This window comes from Dermacentor silvarum, chromosome 7, assembly GCF_013339745.2.
Source record: "Dermacentor silvarum isolate Dsil-2018 chromosome 7, BIME_Dsil_1.4, whole genome shotgun sequence".
NCBI lineage: Eukaryota > Metazoa > Arthropoda > Arachnida > Ixodida > Ixodidae > Dermacentor > Dermacentor silvarum.
In genome coordinates this window covers 30,838,442-30,858,618 of record NC_051160.1, presented here as the reverse complement: position 1 = coordinate 30,858,618, position 20,177 = coordinate 30,838,442, and the positions used below count along the sequence as shown (strand labels likewise).

Below are 20,177 nucleotides of genomic sequence, written 5' to 3'. Positions count from 1 at the left end.
GATAGCTATGTGTTCTACATTCCTTAGCAATTCGTTTTATTGCGCAACTTCCAGCACATAATTAAATTAAGATACTTCCGAGTATGCGTGCACCTAAATCAAGATTTTCTTTGCTAAGTAACACGCACCATGTAACTTTTTTTAATGACTTAAACGAATGTTTCTTGTTGGAAATCTACCGGGAACCATCAGATAGTGGTAAAGGATGCATGATACAAACATTGCGATACAAGACTTTTTTTTTATCAATAAACAGCTTCACAAAAGTTTATCTAAGAATCTGCAAGGTCGTTCGAAGTCCGCGGAAATAAGTATAGCTGAATGGATGCACAGCTCATCTTTCCCTCACCGGTTCACTAGACACACTATGGAGGGATACGCAGACACTAGCGCCATATTTCGCTCTGTGATTTTTTCTGCGAAACTCCGGCCTCCGAAACTCCGGCCTCCGAAATCCGGCAGCGCGCATGCGCGTTGAAGGTCTCTGAGGCCACGCTCGGAACTATTCGCCCGAGAATTGGCCCGATACACGGCTGCAGCCACAAAACTGAAAAACGAACGAGCAACGAACACGGATCGAATAACGCCGAGCGCTGGAAAAGACGCGATATGGAACACGATAGCTCGGCGTTGGGCTCCAGTTCCAGCACGCGACTCGGTATGCCAGACGGCAGCTGCGTCCCAGTTGCACGTCCCACAAGTGTGGCGGGTGACACGGCATCTGAAAAGTCATATTGTGGGAAATTACATCCTCAACTTGCCCCGTGTTGCACCGAACAACGATCGAAAGTGGGTGTTGCTTGTATTGCGCATGCTCGATCGCTCTCGGCGGAAAATGTATCGCGAAGAAAATTATTGTGTGGAGGCTTCAGAGCTGGAATCTACGATGCACTGTAGGAGATCCAGTGGATTTACTGCTAATCCAACGGAAGGAAAACTGGAAAATTGGATTTTGGTATAGTAGCATCGGGAAATATGAAACGGTGATGAAGACGTTGCGAGTTCCCATCCTGCCTTCATTGTTGCAGTATCATATTTCTCACAGTAATTTACTTAGAAAAGCAGTCCTGGTCAATGCGAAGGCAATGTAATTCTAATAGATGGCAAGCCTAAATTGAACTTCACTTCCTGTACGTACGCCACTCATCAATACGCCAAAGTGGCAAATGTCAAACATGCATGCTTTGTACGTGTTTGTCGTTTTCTTCTACATGCATTCATGAATACATACATACATACATACATACATACATACATACATACATACATACATACATACATACATACATACATACATACATACATACATACATACATACATACATACATACATACGTACATACGTACGTACGTACGTACGTACATACATACATACATACATACATACATACATACATACATACATACATACATACATACATACATACATACATACTTCAAGAACGCAGCCGCCGGGTAGCCGCAATTTTGTAAGCACTTTCAAGATGTCATTTAATATGAGATTTTAAAACCAAAGTACTGTCGAAATTCTTTATTAGTGCACACAAGAAGCTGTTTCTTAACGTGAGCACCTCAGATTCAGCATTGTCTCGTAATAAATTTCAATAAGTATCTAATGAGTATTTTGAGAAACATGGGCGAGACTAAGAGAATTACAGCAGTAAACACTAACCGCCTTTTGAAAGTATCATGTTACTCAGGAAAGTATCTGGGATACAGTAAGTTTAGTAGAGTATTTGAGCAAAATACAAGTCTGGCTTTCCAGTACCGCAACGGTGACGGTCTCCAATTACTGAACAATGGAGATTCTACAAAAAGAAAGTATAACGGGAGTCACGGGACAAAGGCAAACATGGCACCAAACGCGCTGGCCGAGCAACACGCGAAGACAAACCATAACATCGATTGGGACGGAGCAGCTATATCATCACCAGAGTAACATCCCTCTACGCGCTTCTCCGGACCAGATACCTATACCCAGGATGATTGCACCATCTTTCCGGTATACAAGCGAGGACTGTGCGTATTCGTTAATGTGAACAAGGGGCCCATTCGGGGCCTCGAAGCGTCAACATTTGCCTTTTCTTTATTATATTTCTTTATTTTGGCGAATCCTTTTTCTTCTATCTATCCTCATCCTCAGATGTTATTCCGTTGAACTCTCAACTACAGGTTAGCACTGTGTAGCAGTGCTAACCTTGTGGGCAAGGGCTTTGGATTACCGTCATCCGAAAGTTTCTACAGCTACACTTCGGCTCACGGAAACGCAGCCGCAAGCGATTGCACCGTTACACTGCGTTGCAGGTACAAAGGCACATAGCCCTGCACACTGCTGCTACTTGCCTCAATCAACACGATTTATTAGGTGTCGCGAATGCGTAAAGTGTCCTAGAGGGCACAGGCCAAGACGAAATTTTGCGGTATCTGCGGCTGCGGGCCAAACTGCATTCTTGCGCCATCGGACAAATCAGGCGCCTGGAATCACGTATTGGCAAGCGCACGAGCACAGCAGGACACGCATTGGCAATGCCATATCTCGACACTGCATGCTTTATTCGTCAGAAAGCGCAATACCCGAAGTGGGCCAATTCTGTGCCCAATTTAATTCCATATCGACAGCAGCGCCAGACCAAAGACTAGCGAGCTGCGGACAAGCGTTTTACGGCACTAACATTTTTTTTTTGGTTTCATGGTTAAAGTAGAGTGAATTCAAATTATAGCGTTGCCATGATGCCAGTAGGCGAGCTTCTCTGCCAACGCAGACTCTCTCCCCCTTTTGGCCCGTCCGCGAGCGAAACCTGGGCCTTGTACGGGTTCGAATGTTCCCCGGTGCTTCGCCCACTCATCATCATTCACAGGGACAACGTCACGTTTTCGTCACAGCTGCGCCACCGGGATCTATGAAAGAGTCGATCTGCACTCGCGTGGCCGTACGTATGCTATACCTGTGTGAGCTGACAAAATTAGGTCTGACTTTGGATTTGTAATGGTAGGGGCTGGCGCGTACGCCGAGCCCCACTACCAAAAATTACATGTCCCACCTATCCCGGTTTGGGATAGTGGCGTGCTTCAGCCAACCGCAGTGCAATGGCAGGCCTCGGCACGGGACCCCGGCCTCAGTGATCACCGGAGGGCCCGACACCAGGTAAGTATGCTAGGTAGCGGGACCGTATCACGGGCCATTCCAGGAAGCACAGCATGTTTAACAAGCCGAGAAGTTTGCTTAGAGCATATTTGAAAAAGCAGCAAATCAGCTAAAGCTTGCGAAATAGAATAGTTGAACTCAGAAGCATCCTGCACGTAATCCTGTATATAGAGAACGCGGGACAATAGCTTTCCAATGACTAGGTTGCAAAAAATTATGTGCACACACGTAAACGACAAGAGGGCGAATGTTCACTTGCACCAGGTAGCGTTTTTCACCACTGGCAATTGCGCTTGCTGAATAATGATTCAATCAAAAGAAAACGAAAAATCATGAGCCATTTCACTCTGTGAAGGTAGATGACCAGCGAAGCTGTCTAGAACACGACATGATCATGCATTTTGACTAAGTTACGACCACTTTTATTATTGTCTTGATCGGTGGTCATTATTTGTCTTGATCGGTGAACCATTGGTGTTTGCGGCCCATCGGCGCCGATTGCACTCTCGCATCTGTTCTCGTCGTCGCTCTCCATAGGCGCGTTGCTCATCAGGAGTCCAGAATACATTATGACGACAGAAGAGAAGTGAAATTCAAAATGGAGAACTGAAGCTAATCTTTCAGGTTTGTTTATATACCGCCACCGCGCGAGAGCGGAAGCAAATGATACTATAGATATACTAGATAAGCGCTTGGAACGCCGACAAAGAGAGGGTGGTGCGAACGTAGACATGACCGACGCGGGTCGCACAGCGGCAAATCTTTGAGGAGGAGGAGGAATGAACGTTTATTGCTAGAAACAGCGAGAAAGTGTTCTTTCTTCGCCCTAGGTGGGCGGCTCTCTCAGTCCAGAAAGCCGTTGGCTAATGCCGCAGCCCGGGCCCGGTCCACCAGACTTCGCTGATCCTCCAGGCTCTGTGCCGTTAACATTGCCTCCCACGTTTCTTCGGTGGCTTGTATCGTTTCTGAGGCATCGTCTTGACTGTTTTTCTCGCGGTGTGGGCACACCAACACCATGTGTTGTAGGGTGTCTGGTACATCACAATATCGGCATAGGTATGAGAATTTAGTGGGATGCATCCGGTGCATGATAATTCCATGGACATATGTATTTGTTTGTAGTATGCGGAGGGCGGTGGCTTCTTCCTTGCTTAATTTTGGATGTGGTAAAGGATATTCTCTTCTTTCGAGTCGGTAATGTTGCAGTATTACGGCGTAGTTGATGGGAATGTCCTCCACCCTCGTCGATTTCCGGATCCCGTGCGGCAGGAAATCCCGGCTGGTATGTTCTCGGGAGACAGCATGTGCTGCTTCGTTTCCTGCCAGGTGTTCGTGGCCTGGGGTCCATACGACGTAGGTTTCGGGTAGTTCTTGGCGTCTTGATAGCTCTTTTAGAATTTTCACGGCTGCGGCAGAGATTCGGCCTTTTTGTAAGTTTCTACATGCCATTTGCGAGTCGCTCAAGATGATTGCGGTGTCCTTGCATGTGGCGATGCCGAGGATGATGGCCACTTCCTCCGCCGTTTCTGGATTTCTGGCCGGTATGGTGGCAGCGACTAGCTCATTCCCTTTGTTGTTGGTCACCGTAATTGCGTAGGCTCTTCTACCTGGGTATTTTGCCGCATCTGTATATCTCGTGTTGGGGTTCCTTGAGTATTTCTTGCTTAGCGCTCGAACTCTTGCTTGTCTTCTGTCTTTGTGGTGTGTTGCATGCATGTTTCGAGGTATTGGAGCGACTGAAATAGAGTCACGGAGAAGTGGTGGCAATCGGGCTTTCACGTCTGAGTCTGCTATAAAGTTTTCGCTGTATGCGAGTTTGCGAAGTACTGCTCTTCCTGTTTGAGTCAGCTTAAGGCGTTCCAGCTGGCTGGCCCTGTGCGCTTCACTCATTTCTTCCCAGGTGTTATGGAGGCCAAGTTTGAGTAGTGTCGTGGTTGAGGTCGTACTGGGAAGTCCTAGTGCGCTCTTGATTGCCTTTCTGATGACGATGTTGAGTTTTTCAATTTCAGCTTTCTTGAGGAGTAGATACGGGGTGCCATATGTTATCCGGCTTATAAGGAGTGCTTGGATAATTTGGACGGTTTCTTGCTCTTTAAGTCCTCTTCTTTGAGTGGTTATACGCCTAATGAGATGAGTTACTTGTGTTAGGGTCTTCTGAAGCTTCGGAAGTGTAGCTGCGCCAGAACCATCTTTATGTAGGGTGAGGCCAAGGACGCGGAGGGAGTCAACTTGAGGTATATCGATTCCATTGAGTGTGACGTTGGGATCTGGGTCGACGTAGGCTGGTGGTCTTCCCCGCGTCCTTGCCTTGAGTATAAGTAGCTCTGATTTTTCGGGGGCGCACTGGAGACCGCATCTTGATAGGTACTGTTCTATCAGATCGATTGCCTCTTGGAGGGTAGTTTGCTGTCGGCCGGTTGTCGACGCTTTTGTCCATAACGTTATATCGTCGGCGTATATTGCATGGCTTAAACCTTCGATGTCATCGAGTTGTTGCGGGAGCTTAATCATAGCGAGGTTGAACAGCAAAGGTGAAATGACTGACCCTTGTGGAGTGCCTTTGTTGGGCATTTCGAATTTGTCGCTTCGGATGTTGCCGATGCCCACCGTAGCCGTGCGATCCTTGAGAAAGTCCTGTACGTAATGGTAGGTCCGGATTCCGCAGTTTGTGTCTTGGAGATTTTGGAGGATTGCATCATGCTTCACATTATCGAAGGCTCCTTTTACATCTATTGCTAAAATAGAGAACTTTTTGTGGCGTTCTAGGTAGTCCAAGAGGTCTTCCTTGAGCTGTAAAAGTATATCTTGGGCTGAGAGGAGCTGTCGGAAGCCAAACATTGTGTCAGGCATGAGTCCTGAGTCTTCGAGGTATGTGGTGAGGCGATCGTGAACCATGTGTTCGAGAAGCTTTCCAGCGCAGGAAGTCAGGGAGATGGGCCGTAGGTTGCTGATTTGTAGTGGCTTGTTGGGTTTTGGAATCATAATGACTTCTGCGTGCTTCCATTCTGCCGGGAGCTTACCTTCTTCCCAGCAGTTATTCATGTAGTCGAGGAGCCAATTTAGGGCCTTGTCCGGGAGGTTTCGTAGGATCCTGTTGGTCACCTTGTCATTTCCTGGCGACGTGTTACGGGTCAATTTGGCAAGAGCGGCGTGAAGTTCAGGAAGCGTAAAAGGGCTGTCGAGGGTCAGGTTTGGTTCGCCTTTGTACGGTCGGGGATCCGAGACCTTGGGGGCATTGTCTCCGACAAGTTTACGCTTGAGTTCTTCCAAAATTTGTTTCTCAGTTCCTGGATGAGAGTGAATGATTTTCTTGAGGTCATGTCTTTGTTGTGTCTTGGTTTTGGTGGTAGCTAGAAGGGCTCGCAGTATATGCCAGGTCTTCTTTGTGCTGAGTGTGCCTTGAAGTTGGTCGCACAGTTTATGCCAGTTCTGACTGCTGAGTTTATCTCCGTATTCTTCTGCTTGCTTTGTTATGTGAGCGATCCGTTTCTGCAGTTTGCGGTTATGTTTCATCTTTTTCCACCGCCTCAGTAGGCCTCTTCTGGCATCCCAAAGATGTAGGAGATGAGAGTCTACGGCCGGTGTGTCCATTGTGAGTTGGATGACTTTAGTATGCTTCTCCGACGTCTTGACCACTTCGGTGAGCCACTCTTCAATATTTTTGATGTTCTTTTCTATGTCATGCTCTCTAAAGGCCTTCCAGTCCGTCAGCCTTGCCGTTCCGGTTCTGCTCGGCTTCTTATGGTGCAGGATTTCTAGCTGAAGGATGTGGTGATCGCTGCCGAGATTTTCTTCCAGTCGGGTCCATTCGGCCTTGGAGATACCTATTGTAAAGGTGAGGTCGGGATTTGTATCCCTGGATACACTGTTGCCTATTCGAGTCTTCAGTTTAGGATCATTCCAGAGTGTGAGGTGATTCTGTTGTGCCGAATCGTGCACTCGCGCTCCTTTCTTGGTCGTGTGCTGGTAACCCCATGCTGTGTGGGGGGCATTAAAATCCCCCATAATTACAAGTTTATGGCCTTTAGATAGCCTTCTGGCTTCCGTGATGAACTTTACAAAGTCAGATAACGGATCCCTGGGTGGACTATATAAGCATAGGACATATAGACTTTGGTGTGTCTTCTTCTCAGGTAGCACTTCCACTAGGGTGTGTTCCACGGTTGTTCCCTGGATTGTGTGATCTTGCGTGGTGAGATTTTTCTTCGTCAGGATGGCTGTTCTCTGAGATCCGGTGTGTGTATCATATCCCTGTATGCGTAGATTGGTCTGATAAGTTTCTTGGATAGCGATGATATCTGGTTGTTCCTGTTTGGTCAGTTCCTGGAGGTTTGTTCTTTTGGTTCGTATAGAGCGACAGTTCCATTGCCACAACTTCATTGGAAGTTGTGGGAATCTCTTCTCGGGATTACTCGCCATCTTGATCAATATCGGTGTTATCGCCCCAGGCCATGGATTCCGGTCTGGCAGCATTATGGAGGTCTTTACGTGCTTTCTTGCGAGCCGTGTCGGTGTTGTTGAGCAACTTTTCTACTGTCGCTTTCGTTACGTGGTTCTGCTTGGCATAGGACATGAAGTTGCTGAGGTCTTGGAGGGTAGCATGGATAGGGGCAAGCTGAGTGGTGATGTGTTGCTGTAGCTGTTGGGTTATTTCCTTTGCAAAAGTGGTCATGGCCTCCTGTATCTGCTTCCGTACCTCCATTGTTACAATTTCCTTGATTCGTTCCTTCCGTAAGGGGCGGTGGCATGTTGGGCATTCCTTGAGGTTTCGAGGCTTGATTGGCGGTGTCTTGTTCTTTGCACCTTCGTAAGAGCTTGTCAATGAGGGCTTGTTGATTTTGGAGTTGTGCTCGCAGATCTCGTTCGGTTTCCGTGGGTTCTTGTGCTCGTGTGTTTCCCCCTGCAGCGTCTGCATACGTAACTCGCTTTTGTGGGTTGCGGGTACGTGATCCGGAACGTGATCTTGACCGGGTTCTTTCGTCTGCTTGACCGCCTGTTGATTTGGAGTCACTTCTAGATCTTCGTGGACTCTGTAGTGAGGTACTGCTTGATTCGGATAGTGCCGGAAAGTCGGAGTCGGAAGTTGAGTTCCATCTGCGTTGCTGCTCTTGGTTCTTGTCTTCCCAATGCAATCTGATCTTGTACGGCGGTGGATTTGGTTTGAGTTTATGTCGGCACTCCTTTCCTGCTGTCTCATGGGGTTGTTGGCAGATTCTACAGCTGGGTTGGCAGTCATGATCTTCCTGTCGATTTTCCATCCCGCATATATAGCAGAAGTTGATAAGGGGTTTCGGGCAGATATCTTGCCGGTGCCCTAGTTCCCCGCAGGCTCTGCAGTATTGCACGGATTTCCTGTATGGTTTGCAGCGGTAGTCACAGCATTTATATATGATGTTGTATGGGACGTGCGGTCCGTCGAAGTAGATGAGTGCTGTTGACGATCTTCCCAGCATGCGTGCTGCGAGAACCGTGTATCTTGCGGATACTCGTAGCCCTTGAAGTAGTTCTTCTTCGCTCGTTCCTGGCGGGATGTTGTAGATTACGCCCTTGCTGATGCCATCTGGTGTCTTGACATTTGCTTTAACTTCGTAATTGGATCCTCCAAGCTGGATGTTGGTGATCTTGAGGAGCATGTCGTACGCTATGTCTTTGTTTGGTGTACTTGCGATGATTATATTCTCGACATGTTGCACTTGAATCCGGATGTTGTCATAGAAGTCTTTTTGGGACAACTTGCTAGCTCGGCCGATGGCATGTGTCACTGCCACCAATGTCCATTTGGAGAGTTGTAATCCCGCCTTTGGTCTTTGAAACATTTATTATCTACCTTGGAGTCTACTGATCTTGAAAACGGTACCTATTGATAACTAATCTACTCGGAATGCATATCTGAGGGACGCCGACGAACCAGCTGTGGAAGACGACGACGACGAACGCGCGAGCAGTGGCACGAGCGCGTTCGCGCGGGACCTGAGGTTTTGCTTACGCACATGAAAAATCCACGGAACCCTAGCTATGAACACCTTCGCTGTAAAAGTGATAACTCAATAGGCGCACACATTCATAGCTTATCGGCAGACATAGGAATCCGGGTGACGGTCACCTACATGCTTACTTCTTAAATTCGATCATTCCATTTTTAATCAATAAATTTGGGGCATACGTTACAGTTACGAAATTCTGAGGCGAGTGAGTGCATGATGACGATAACGAAGCTTTATTCAGTTCAGTTCTTTGTCCTTAAAAACTACCGGAGACGGTTATTACACGATGGGTGGGTTTTACACATGCTCCACGCCACATACAGATCATTAGCTACATGCAAAGTGATCAATCACAATCCGTTGGAACGAGGACAGGCAAATGACTGCAACAATGACAGCATTTATTACTACAATTTATTAAAATATGGAGGGCTCGTCAGCCTACTAAGGTTATAAGGGGGCTGGGGAATCAGGATGTGCAGGGGCGAGCTACCGATGGAATGTTCTCCCTCACGCTTACACCCGTGGGGAGAATGCAGAGGCACACAGCGCTCGCGGGACACTGTCGGCATCTTCTGAGCGATGGATCCACGCCTCGAAGCTGGTCAAACTTACCCACGCGATGCTTTCGTCAGAGGGCTGCGTACTTAATTGGCGCACTGCCACAGCAATTGACTGATGGCTGACGCAGCTGCCGTATTGCATGCTGGGCAACCTGTATTCGTACTGGTGGTAACGTTTCGCCCGTGTTATTCAGAAGACGTCTTCTTTCCTTATGTGTACGGCAGCGCGCAAGTACATCCGGCGTAAGTTCAGTACCGGTGAGGGCCTTGTGCACGAGTACTTAGCAGGGGCGCGAGAGGCCCCGGCAGGCAGTGGATCTTCCATCGGCGTACGTTGGTGTAGGCGTTCGGCGAGTGCGCAAAGCCGTGCGCGCTTATGGAAGTTATACGACTATTACCACTTTCGCGCGCGAGAGAGAGAGAGGTTCACTATTGACAACTGCATGGAGAGGTTTGCCTGGCGGCACGCCTAACGCGCTGCTCCAGGTGCATGCGATGCTGAACGATACGATACACACGGGACATACGAAACACACATAACACGCGCAAAACGCACAACATACTCAATAGTTTGCTCAACAGCATCGAAATGTGCGTCAATGAGTTTCCGGAAGAACGGATTACGAATTCAAGTACGACTTTCCAACAAGTCCCAAGCGTATTAACAAGAGTTTATGTGTTCCTGCATCTGATGATGCGGGAACACATAAACACACGCTAGGGGCGCTGATTTATAAGCTTGAACTGAGCTGTATATGTTCGCAACAGCGGTTGAAGACTGCAATGTGTAGCCCACATTTGTGTAACTGCTCGGACAGCACTTATGGGACGTTGGTTAAACTCCCAATGGTTGCACCCTTATGCTTATTAAAATTATTTTCATTGTCACCTTTTTCATTTAATTACCTTTATTATGTAATTTCCTTTAGCTGTACACAGACACAAACAGAACAGCCGCGGTATTTTCTACATCAACCTCTGCACAGCAAACTATAATTTATAACGGGACCACATGAAAACACAGGAGCACAGAAACACACAACACGTGCGCTGTCTAATAATTAATTTTTAAAATTGTTAGTCAGCCCCAATGGTGTACGTTATCGTGTGTGTGAGTCGGTGTTCTCCCCATCATTTGTCTGCCCTGCTACGCTGCAGCTCAAAGAGTCTACGACGAACAAGCCACCAATAAATCTCACTAAACACTATTATTTTTTTTTTTTTTGCGTTGAACGTGGTACGATCCGACACCATGCACCGCCAACGTCGACGACATGCGGACACGTCCAAGCGATTCAAGAGACCGTAAAAAAAGGGGCGCCGCACGCACACACGGCGACTCGGCCTCGGCCAGCCATGCAGGCGAACGCCGTCGGTTGCGAAGTAGTGCGTCGTCGTCGGCCAACCGCCACAGCGGAACGAGTTCCGTCTTTTCGCGGCGCGCTGCCGGTGGACGCGAAACCGGTTGCTTGCCGGCCGACGCGCTCGGCACCGCGCAACATTCGCTGCGGCGGACGACGGCCGACTAGCAGGCAGGTGCTGCTACGCAGGTTACTTGCCGCGCCACTACAGCGTGGAGATGGAGTTTTGGCTTGTCCGTAAACTTGAATACCGGAGACGTAGACGAGATCGACAGCAATAGTGGCGCCATCTGGCGACGTTTGGTTCTACCAGAGCGTGCAAAACGATTAATGCAATGACAGGCTATGTGCTACTCAAACGGTTAGTACGTTTACGGACGAGCTGAAACAATCTTTAGACTGTTCGTGTATGTAAGGATTACGAACGGTACGCTGGAGCAGTAGCGCACCCAGGATCTCTGCCAGGGGGGGGGGGGAGGTTGACAGTTTGCCAATACCATCTAAACAGCACTAATTTCAATTTCTTCACGGAAAATTGTCAAAAAATGCGCTTTTTGCGCAAGTTTGCGAGTGTGCAGACAATTGCGCGTCTTACATCTTAGTTGCAGTACTCAACGGCGCAATGAAAGAAAAGGGGTTAAACAAAAGGGGGCGTTAACTCGGCCTCAGGGGGGAGGGGGGGGAGGGGGGTAAGATAACCGCACCCCTCCGACCCTGGGAGAAGTGGATCGCTCCCCCATGGTGCGCCAAGCCAGAGTTTCGGAATTTCTTGGCCGATTTCATCCAGGAAATTCTTGAAAACTAAGGAGTCAAGGCCCAGACATTTGGGACCAGTAATAAACACTTTCGCTCTCTCTCTGTCTCTCTCGGAGTCGACCTAGCCTTTGCCGAATGCTGTTCTAAGCATTGTCAAATACCACCGTGTTCTGAATTCCGCCATATTGGGGTTTCTGGCCAACGAGGGAGGGCGTCGCCGCCTCGTGAGCCAATCAGAGATATGAGAAGATGGCGAATCCGGCATTGCGAGGGAACTTGACGGTGCCGGCCCAAAGTAGCGCCCTGGCTTCGCCATAAGTGGATGGAGAGTTAAGACAGTGGCGCTTTCCGCTTTGCTGTCTATTTAGCCGTCCACAGCGTGCACTGCGGAAAACATCCTTGGTTGTTGTCTCACACGACTTTGTAGAGCTACTACTGGTGTGCTCTGAAACTACCACTCGAATATGCCACTATCGTCGGTGACAGTCTATAAGTATACAGTGTGAAATACACTGTTGTACCCATAGAGATTATATATGTGTGTCCTAGTTAATTGCGAATTCCACGCACCTTCCGGGACGTAACGTTGGAAGCGAACCGCTTTTGATAACGGTTTTCTTCGGGAAGTAAGTTTCTGATCGCTAAATTATAGAGGGTTGGTGCAATGTGTTTTACAGCGTAAGCTGTTATGGGCTCATTCCTATAGCCGTTTCTGGTCGCGATGATGCCGCTGCCGCCGCCCCGTAGCCGCTATCGCGGGAAATGCGAAAAAAAAAAAGTACCCGCTCTACGCCGCGATCGAGCCCAGGCCCGCTGCGTGGGAGACGGATACTTTACCACTGAGCCACGCAAGCGCTTGCTATCATGTAGAAGAAATATTCCCTTTATACGCGCCGTCTACAAATCGCGGCCCAGCGCCTCCGCGTCTGCGCGCCAGGCGCAGACGACCCGAGCCTCCGACAGTATGGTGGCGCTATCTAGTTAACGTGCCTGTAACCGCCGCGTGCGACGAGATGCGATTCAGACGCGATGCGATTAAGACGAGGCGTGCAATCAACGCTATCCCGATGTTAGATGTGCGCCACGTATTCTCGGTACCTCTTCGGTACACGTTACGGCGTCTCCTCGCAAGGTACGAACCGCTGCTCAAGAAGCTAATCGTAGAGCTACGTGCGCGGCTACAACCAGGCATCATCGGGCTCAGCAGACTGCGGTGCCGAGAGCATTACAAACTGAGCTGCCCGCAGGGCGGACAGTTCAGATCGTTCTCGTCAAAATCGAGGCGAAGACATGTGGTGCGAAGACCTTGTTGTGCGTGGTGCCGAAATTGGAGCTACTCTTGCGCCGCTCAACCAGCTTACGCTGTGACTGTGCTGCGTGTGCCAGCGCAGGCCTGTAACTTTTTTTTTTTTTTTTTGTAGACGGAGCCTGTACAGATCTCTTATTTGCTTGTTGTAGTAAACCCTTTCAGTGCAGGCAGAAGATCCAAAAATGCGCTCAGAAAATGACATTTTTTTTTATTGCACGTCCAGATAGAAACTGTTTTGTAGATTTGAAATACATGTGACATGGGGGTAGTAAACGCAGAACTTGTGTTAGAAGATACACCAATTTAGGCGCTGGCGGAAGGTTCCGTCCGTCTAACTTCGTTCATTGTCGTGCCGTATCAGAACTATATCGTCGTAGTCGGCTATATCAGAGTCATTGGATGTGTCTGTAGCACAAAAAACACTATCATCACTCTCAATGATTTCATGCAGAAACAAATGATCTTCGTAGCTTGATTACTCAACCGAATGAAATTCGGTCTTTCGTGACGTGCGCGGCCACCAATGAGGTTATATACTTGAACTTCTGGAGTGGGGGTGGCTCTCCGAAAGTGAAGCCATTCGCCGCCATCTTGCTAGAGGCAAGAAGCCCGAACTACCGTATGCGCGGCTGTTGCAGAGCGCAGAGTATGTGTTCGTCGTGTTTATTGATTGTGCGCTGTTGAAACAGTGTTTAACTGATTGTGGCATGTTTTCAGAGGACATTAAAACACCTCAATAGGTTATAGCTGCAGCAGTCGTGTAAAGGCGACGCCGAGTTCAGCGTTTCACTTGTTAGATAAGCCCCCTTTCGTGGTTAGCTCACTAACAATCTGTACGTCCTGCGTACCTTTGCTTCATTTGGGAAGGTACACATACGTACGTGTATGCCAATATTAAATTAACGTCTTAAACACTCGGTGGCACTTAATTGTGTATGACTTTATATAGCGCATACATGGCAAGGGGGGGGGGGGGGGTAAACTGTTAGAAGGAGTGGACGGGATTTCGCCTCTGGCTTGCATTGGTCTCGGGTTGTGATGGAATGCATGAGAAGTAATTGATTGTACGACGACGTACTCTGTTTGGTTTGTACCACGTGGTTTCCACCGTGTACTTACCTAGCAACGCTATGTTTTAATTGAGAAGCCAGTGAGACAGACGCGTATAACGAGAGAAGACGTGGACAGGACTTAGCGCTGGACTTACAATAAAGTAATAGTTGCAAGTTCAGAGCTAGTCCTGTTCATTACTCTCGCGTACGTCTGTATGTTTCACAGGTAACGCATGCCACGGGTAGTATGTGTGGGTTTGTTGACCGACACATGCTACCCAAAATACTCACGTACCACGTGACGCCTGCGGTAGGTACGTTCTACATCCACTGCCACGACCGTGAGTGGTGGCGCTGGCTAACACTTCCAGGGTTTGTTCTATAGTAGACGCACACAATTACCTCAGAAAATGAATGGGAAACTGGCGCCGCGGTAGCTCATACTGGTAAAACATTGCACGCGTTATGCGAAGGCGTGGGTTCGTATCCCACTTGAGGCCAGTTGTTTTTCAATCACGTTCGTTTCCATTTATTTATCATGTGTTCAATTGAAGTAAGAACTACAAATAACTTCGCCTATGCTGTCCTTCGTGTCATTTTTTGTTGCCTCCTTGTAATTTGACTAATAATAATCGGGCCCCTCGGTTTCCTTTCCTCTCGTTCACACACACACACACACACACACACACACACACACACACACACACACACACACACACACACACACACACACACACACACACACACACACACACACACACACACACACACACACACACACATGTATACAGTCAAACCCGGATATATCGAACCCACATATAACTCATTATGGCTTATAACGAACAGCAGTGAGATCCCCTTGAAAATTTTTGTATAAACTCTTTATTTTATATATCCAAATACCTATATAGCTAACTTTTTTGTGAGCCCCTTCAGATTCGATATATCCGGGTTCGACTTTATATATATATATATATATATATATATATATATATAGAGAGAGAGAGAGAGAGAGAGAGCTGCTGACCGCACTGTAACTGTCTGTAGCTGCTCTACCGACAAATGACCGGCGGTCGCCATTGGGTGGGGACGCAAGGCCAGCTTCCTCCACGCGATGTCTTATGAAGGCTGAACAAAGTTTCGTACTACTACTACTACTACTACTACTACTACTACTACTACTACTACTACTACTGCTGCTGCTGCTGCTGCTGCTGCTGCTGCTGCTGCTACCTGGGGGGAAGGGAGGGTGCAGCAAAAGGACAGGGAGACAAGACAGCGGACATGATGGGATAACTGAAAGAAAATCATTCACCTTCCTATACGAGGAACTACAGTTTGAAACTCGCCGAGCTGCCAACGCGGCACGATAGCGAAGGGAGAGCTTCGACCGTGCCTTGTTTACGTCTGCGCGAGGCAAGATTACGAGAGAAAGGGTGCTCGAGAGAGGAGGACAGAGAGAGAGGTTAGCGAGGACGACGCCGCGCTTCTCGCGTTGCCCGCCGCGACGCCGCCGAGTGTTTCGCAGCGTTTTTCTCCGAGAGCGTTTCGCAACTGGCGCGGCGGAGACGGCGGGCGGCCACGCATCTCACTCGTTGGCCCGCTACGTATACCGCTCGCCAGGAGAGACCCAGGAAACTTTTTCTGCTGGTGCGGTGGGGAGCTGCGGTTGTCGTGGAGTCGCTATGCTGCTCGATAATTTTGAATATACGTGTATATGTGTCACGAGATTTTGATGGAGACGCAAAGACCATCACATATGCCGATACAGTGCAGCACGCTGTTCGCGTTATATGTATAGGAGTTATAAGTTTAAATTGGCAGAGAAAGTCGAAGGAAAACGGTATGTCACGCCACTTTAAGGTGAGACCTCGGTACTAGAGCTGGATTCTGACCACGTAACCGCAGAGTACTGTACGTAAGTCGGCTCTTACTAAGCGCACCATACGTATTGTTTAAAATTGCGTCCTTTATATTATACGTAGGCGTTGGCGCATTATTCCGCACGTATTACGATCAAAGAAAAGTTTAACGCTAACAAGCGGAGTTGCGTTCGGGGCAATGAGTGGAACTGCAAACCACGGAGCTAGAGCCCAAGTAGGTTATAGTTTTATTATAAGCATCTTTGAGGAAGCGTGGCATCCCTCATTGCACAGCGGCGCACATGAGTTCTTTTGTACGCGTGCGAATCTTTTGTACACGTGCGACTTCTTTTGTACACGTACACGTGTGTAGTGCATTGGGTGCACGTTAAAGAGCCCCAAGTGGTGCGTCATTATCATGTCCGGATTTTGGCAAGCAAGACCACAGAATTTAGTGTCTGTCTACAGTAGGTGCAAGCATGGCGCTTAAGAAAACACATGGAAAAGATGTATACGTGGACTTGCATTCGGCCTTCTGGCTTGAAACAGCTTTGTGACTTTTGCAGATTGATCAGTTTTTACGAAATATTGCCTCATAAGAACAACAGTTCCAATTGAGCATGCGCGTAAGCTGATACTTATCGCATCGCTGTGTTGAACATTAAAGGAACACAAAGAGAAAACTGATTTCTTCTGTATCAGTAAATTACCCTTCAACAATACCGAAAAACACCACCCTTACCACGATAAGACGCTTGGTAAGCCAGAAAAAGCGCAATAACAAGAGACGGGTGGCGACGCCTCCTTGAAGTTCCCGCAACAGTTCGCTGTGACGTCATGGATTTTGAGAGCGTCTTCTAGAGCCTAGTTAATTCCGTAGCGGTAAAAGTAGACAACATTTTGTTCTAAATGAGCCAAAGAATGTGCATGGCGAGATTCTGGAACCTTTGCTGAGCCAACACGACCTAAATACTAAAAAAAAAATAAAAAAAGGAAAAAAAAACTGAAATCCGGGACGTCATGATGAGGTGCCGGTATTGGTTGTTCCACGCGAATTCAAGAACTGAAACTTGGACCTTCATTTTGTCTACTAATAATCAACCTATTCTTTGGAAATTACCGACAACAGAGTTTTCGACGAAAACTTTATCCGTCTAAACTGATTTAACCGTGTTGCTTTAGCATACCTTTAAGTTTCCTACTAAAATTACTGCACGGAAATCAGGCGCTCAGATTGTTCAGACACCATGGAAAATAGTGATTAGTACATGGATCTGTCTGATCTTCGGGCTTGCCGCTTCAGACGTTCTCGTGACTTTATTAACAGCGCTTAATCTGCCTTTATTGGCCCAAATATTACGAAGCACATCCTATTGGCATAAACACAAGAGCCAACGAGACTTCTCTCCCGTGCATTATTAATCCCTGCGACTTGTGGCACTTCTTAGAGCACATTATTTTGTTGAAAGTGATCGCTTTGCAAAGTCGCAATGCTGTACGTTTGTTGGAAGCCAGAACGACGAAGTTTAGTCCAATCCAATCCATCATCCTCACGCTAGCCTAACCACTATGCCTGCAGCTCGCTCGCGTTGACATTAGCGCCAAAGTTCCCTCAAGTAATTTTAAGGCAAAAGCCTTATACCTATGTTGGCGGCGACCTTGCAGTGACGTTGGCCAAATTGCGCCGTGACGAAAAATGGCCGACGCCGCGAAGAGTAAAAACACGTCTAAAAATGCTCGGATTGCCGTCACATTTCTCAGGGAGGTTCCTGTAAACAAAGTAAATTAGTGAGTTGAAAAGAAAATTTGGTAAATTTCGGTCTGGGTGGGAATAGAACCCGGGCGTCCGCTGTGCGAAATTTTTCAAAAAAGATCGCATTTTATGGTGCCAATCATTTAGGGTAATATTTGACACAGTTACGTACCTGGTTGTTAAGAAACCAATGTGAAGTTGGTCTTGTGTTTCCGGAAACTAGCCGCTGTAAAGCGGCGTTAGTGTAAACTTGTGTCGCCGCCTATCGGCAGCAGCGGAAGATGGCCACTTCGGGAGGGACGCTAGCGTTGCCCGCTCCTCTAGAACACACGCGCACTTTTCTAAACACAGCAAGGCAATTAGTCTCTGCTCACATATGTAATAATTGAGAATTGTGTTGTTAACGCAATTTGTTGCTGAAAATGACCAACTTGGAAACTTTCAAAACCGCAATGCCAGAAAGACGAAGTTTAGGCATATCCGTGCACTGCCCTGTATTTCTTTGCTGGCTGAACCGCCACACTCGCAGCTCACGTAGACCACTAGCGTCTGAGTTCCCTCTAGTCATTTTTGTAGAAAACAATGTGCTTTGAATATGGCCACCGAGATGGGCGGCGCGCCGCGTGGACACCACGGAGAACGGGCAGTCGCACGAAGTGTGGCCTCCGAGATTAAAGCCACAGCTGCGCAACAAGGGCGCGCAGCTGATCTCGAAGGCCACGCTCCCAACGGCACCTGTTATTTATAGCTTGGCGCACGCTCAACGTCAACGCCTATATACCCCATAGTCGTCGAAGGTGTCCGTTCTGGGAAAAGTACGTAGAACTCCGCGATCTTTTTCACTTCTTTTCCTAGGCATTAATGTTGTCGTCGATGTCATCGTTGTTTACGGAATGACCACGGATGTTTCGTAATCAAGAGGATGCATGCCGGTAAACAAGAGGTCTTTGATCTCGGAATTTTCCTCTCAGACGGGCTCTTTCATGCGCGCCCACCAGTCATGTAACGCACCGATCGATAGGAAGCCGCCTCGACCCGCGCAGCTACCTGAAAGGGGAAGCGTTCACTACGGCTGCGAAGGCAGAGTGACCGTGCCGAACTGATAAACTAGCAGGAGATGAAAGAGCCCCCGGAATATGTACACAGAATGAAGACAGTTTGATGAAAGGATTGTGGGAGACCGTTCAAGGGATTAAGGGGCGCACAAATCCGCAGTATGTAGCTGGTCCGACAAGCACGACGATAATAACGGCTAAGAATAACGTCGATGCCAGCGGCACATACGATTGGAATCGGTACCAGGCTACAGACATAAACATGTTTGCCGAGTCGTCTATGAATACCTGGGCGAAACAAAAAAAAAATATATACATTTTATGTTTCTTTGTTTTAACCATTATCTAGCACGTTTTTACGATTCATTCTCCTTCATGAAATTATAAAAATTCAAAAAGACAAATTCAAAAGGAAATTGAAATCGAAATCAATGAGATGCTCCTTACCGCACTTCTTTGCTCTGTGTTGGTTACCTTTAACTTCTCTTTATTTCTTCTCCATTTTTTACAAGGCTGGCTACTGTATTACGCATTATTTTGATTTGTGACCAGTTTTCTTTATTGGTATTTTCATTTATCTTTTTGTTATGGTAGTATCACTCAATTTGTGGCCCCACAGTATACGTCTCTGCCATTTTTGAAGAAAATCATCAACATCAGCCTCGACTACGGCGACACGACGATCATGACGGCAGGCAACGGAACGACGATAATGTCACGGAAACGATGACGGCACGATGAAAAGTGCGCCAAACACAGCACGCCGGCACCTAATCTTTAGTAGGAGTAATAGACTTCTTTCCTTTCTAGCGCATACTTCCGTCAAAGAAATGCAGTGACGATACATACGTTCGACCATGAAAAAAAAAAAAATTCAGAGCCCTATCCCTGTCGAGAAAAGTGTTGTGGCAAGACGACACTGTCGCGAGCGTTCCGCTTCGTTTGCCCTAAACTCAGGGTCGGCGGCTCTTCGCTGACGTTTCGCCTCAACATCGCGCTCCAGCAACTCGGGGTCCGCGGCTCTTCGCTGACGTTTCGCCCGGGCTTCGGAAGCTATCACGCTAGAATCGGACGACAAGCTTCGCTTATCCCCATTTCTCTCGACAGGGGAAGGGCTGGTGAATTTGTCTCTTTGGGTCCCACGTGTGACAAGGGTAGTTCAAGGTCGCGTTACACGTCCCCGAGCCCACAGGGATATGTGCCATTGAGCTTGTCCCCTTTCTGCACTATCACCAGGATCGGCCCACTTTTCAGCGTGACACTACCACCGCCGACACTTGTGAGCCTATAAAGCTTCGATTAAAAATTAAGGGAAATGAATGACTATGACGTAGCTT

The 20,177-nt window shown here is 47.8% G+C and overlaps 1 non-coding gene across 1 annotated transcript; it reads right to left on the bottom strand.

Annotated features, from left to right (window-relative positions):
- Positions 1–2,990: 2,990 nt before the first annotated feature.
- LOC119459856 (U1 spliceosomal RNA) lies at positions 2,991–3,153 on the bottom strand. Its single transcript, XR_005193842.1, has one exon. It is a non-coding gene; the product is annotated as a U1 spliceosomal RNA (small nuclear RNA).
- Between the last annotated feature and the right edge of the window lie 17,024 nt (positions 3,154–20,177).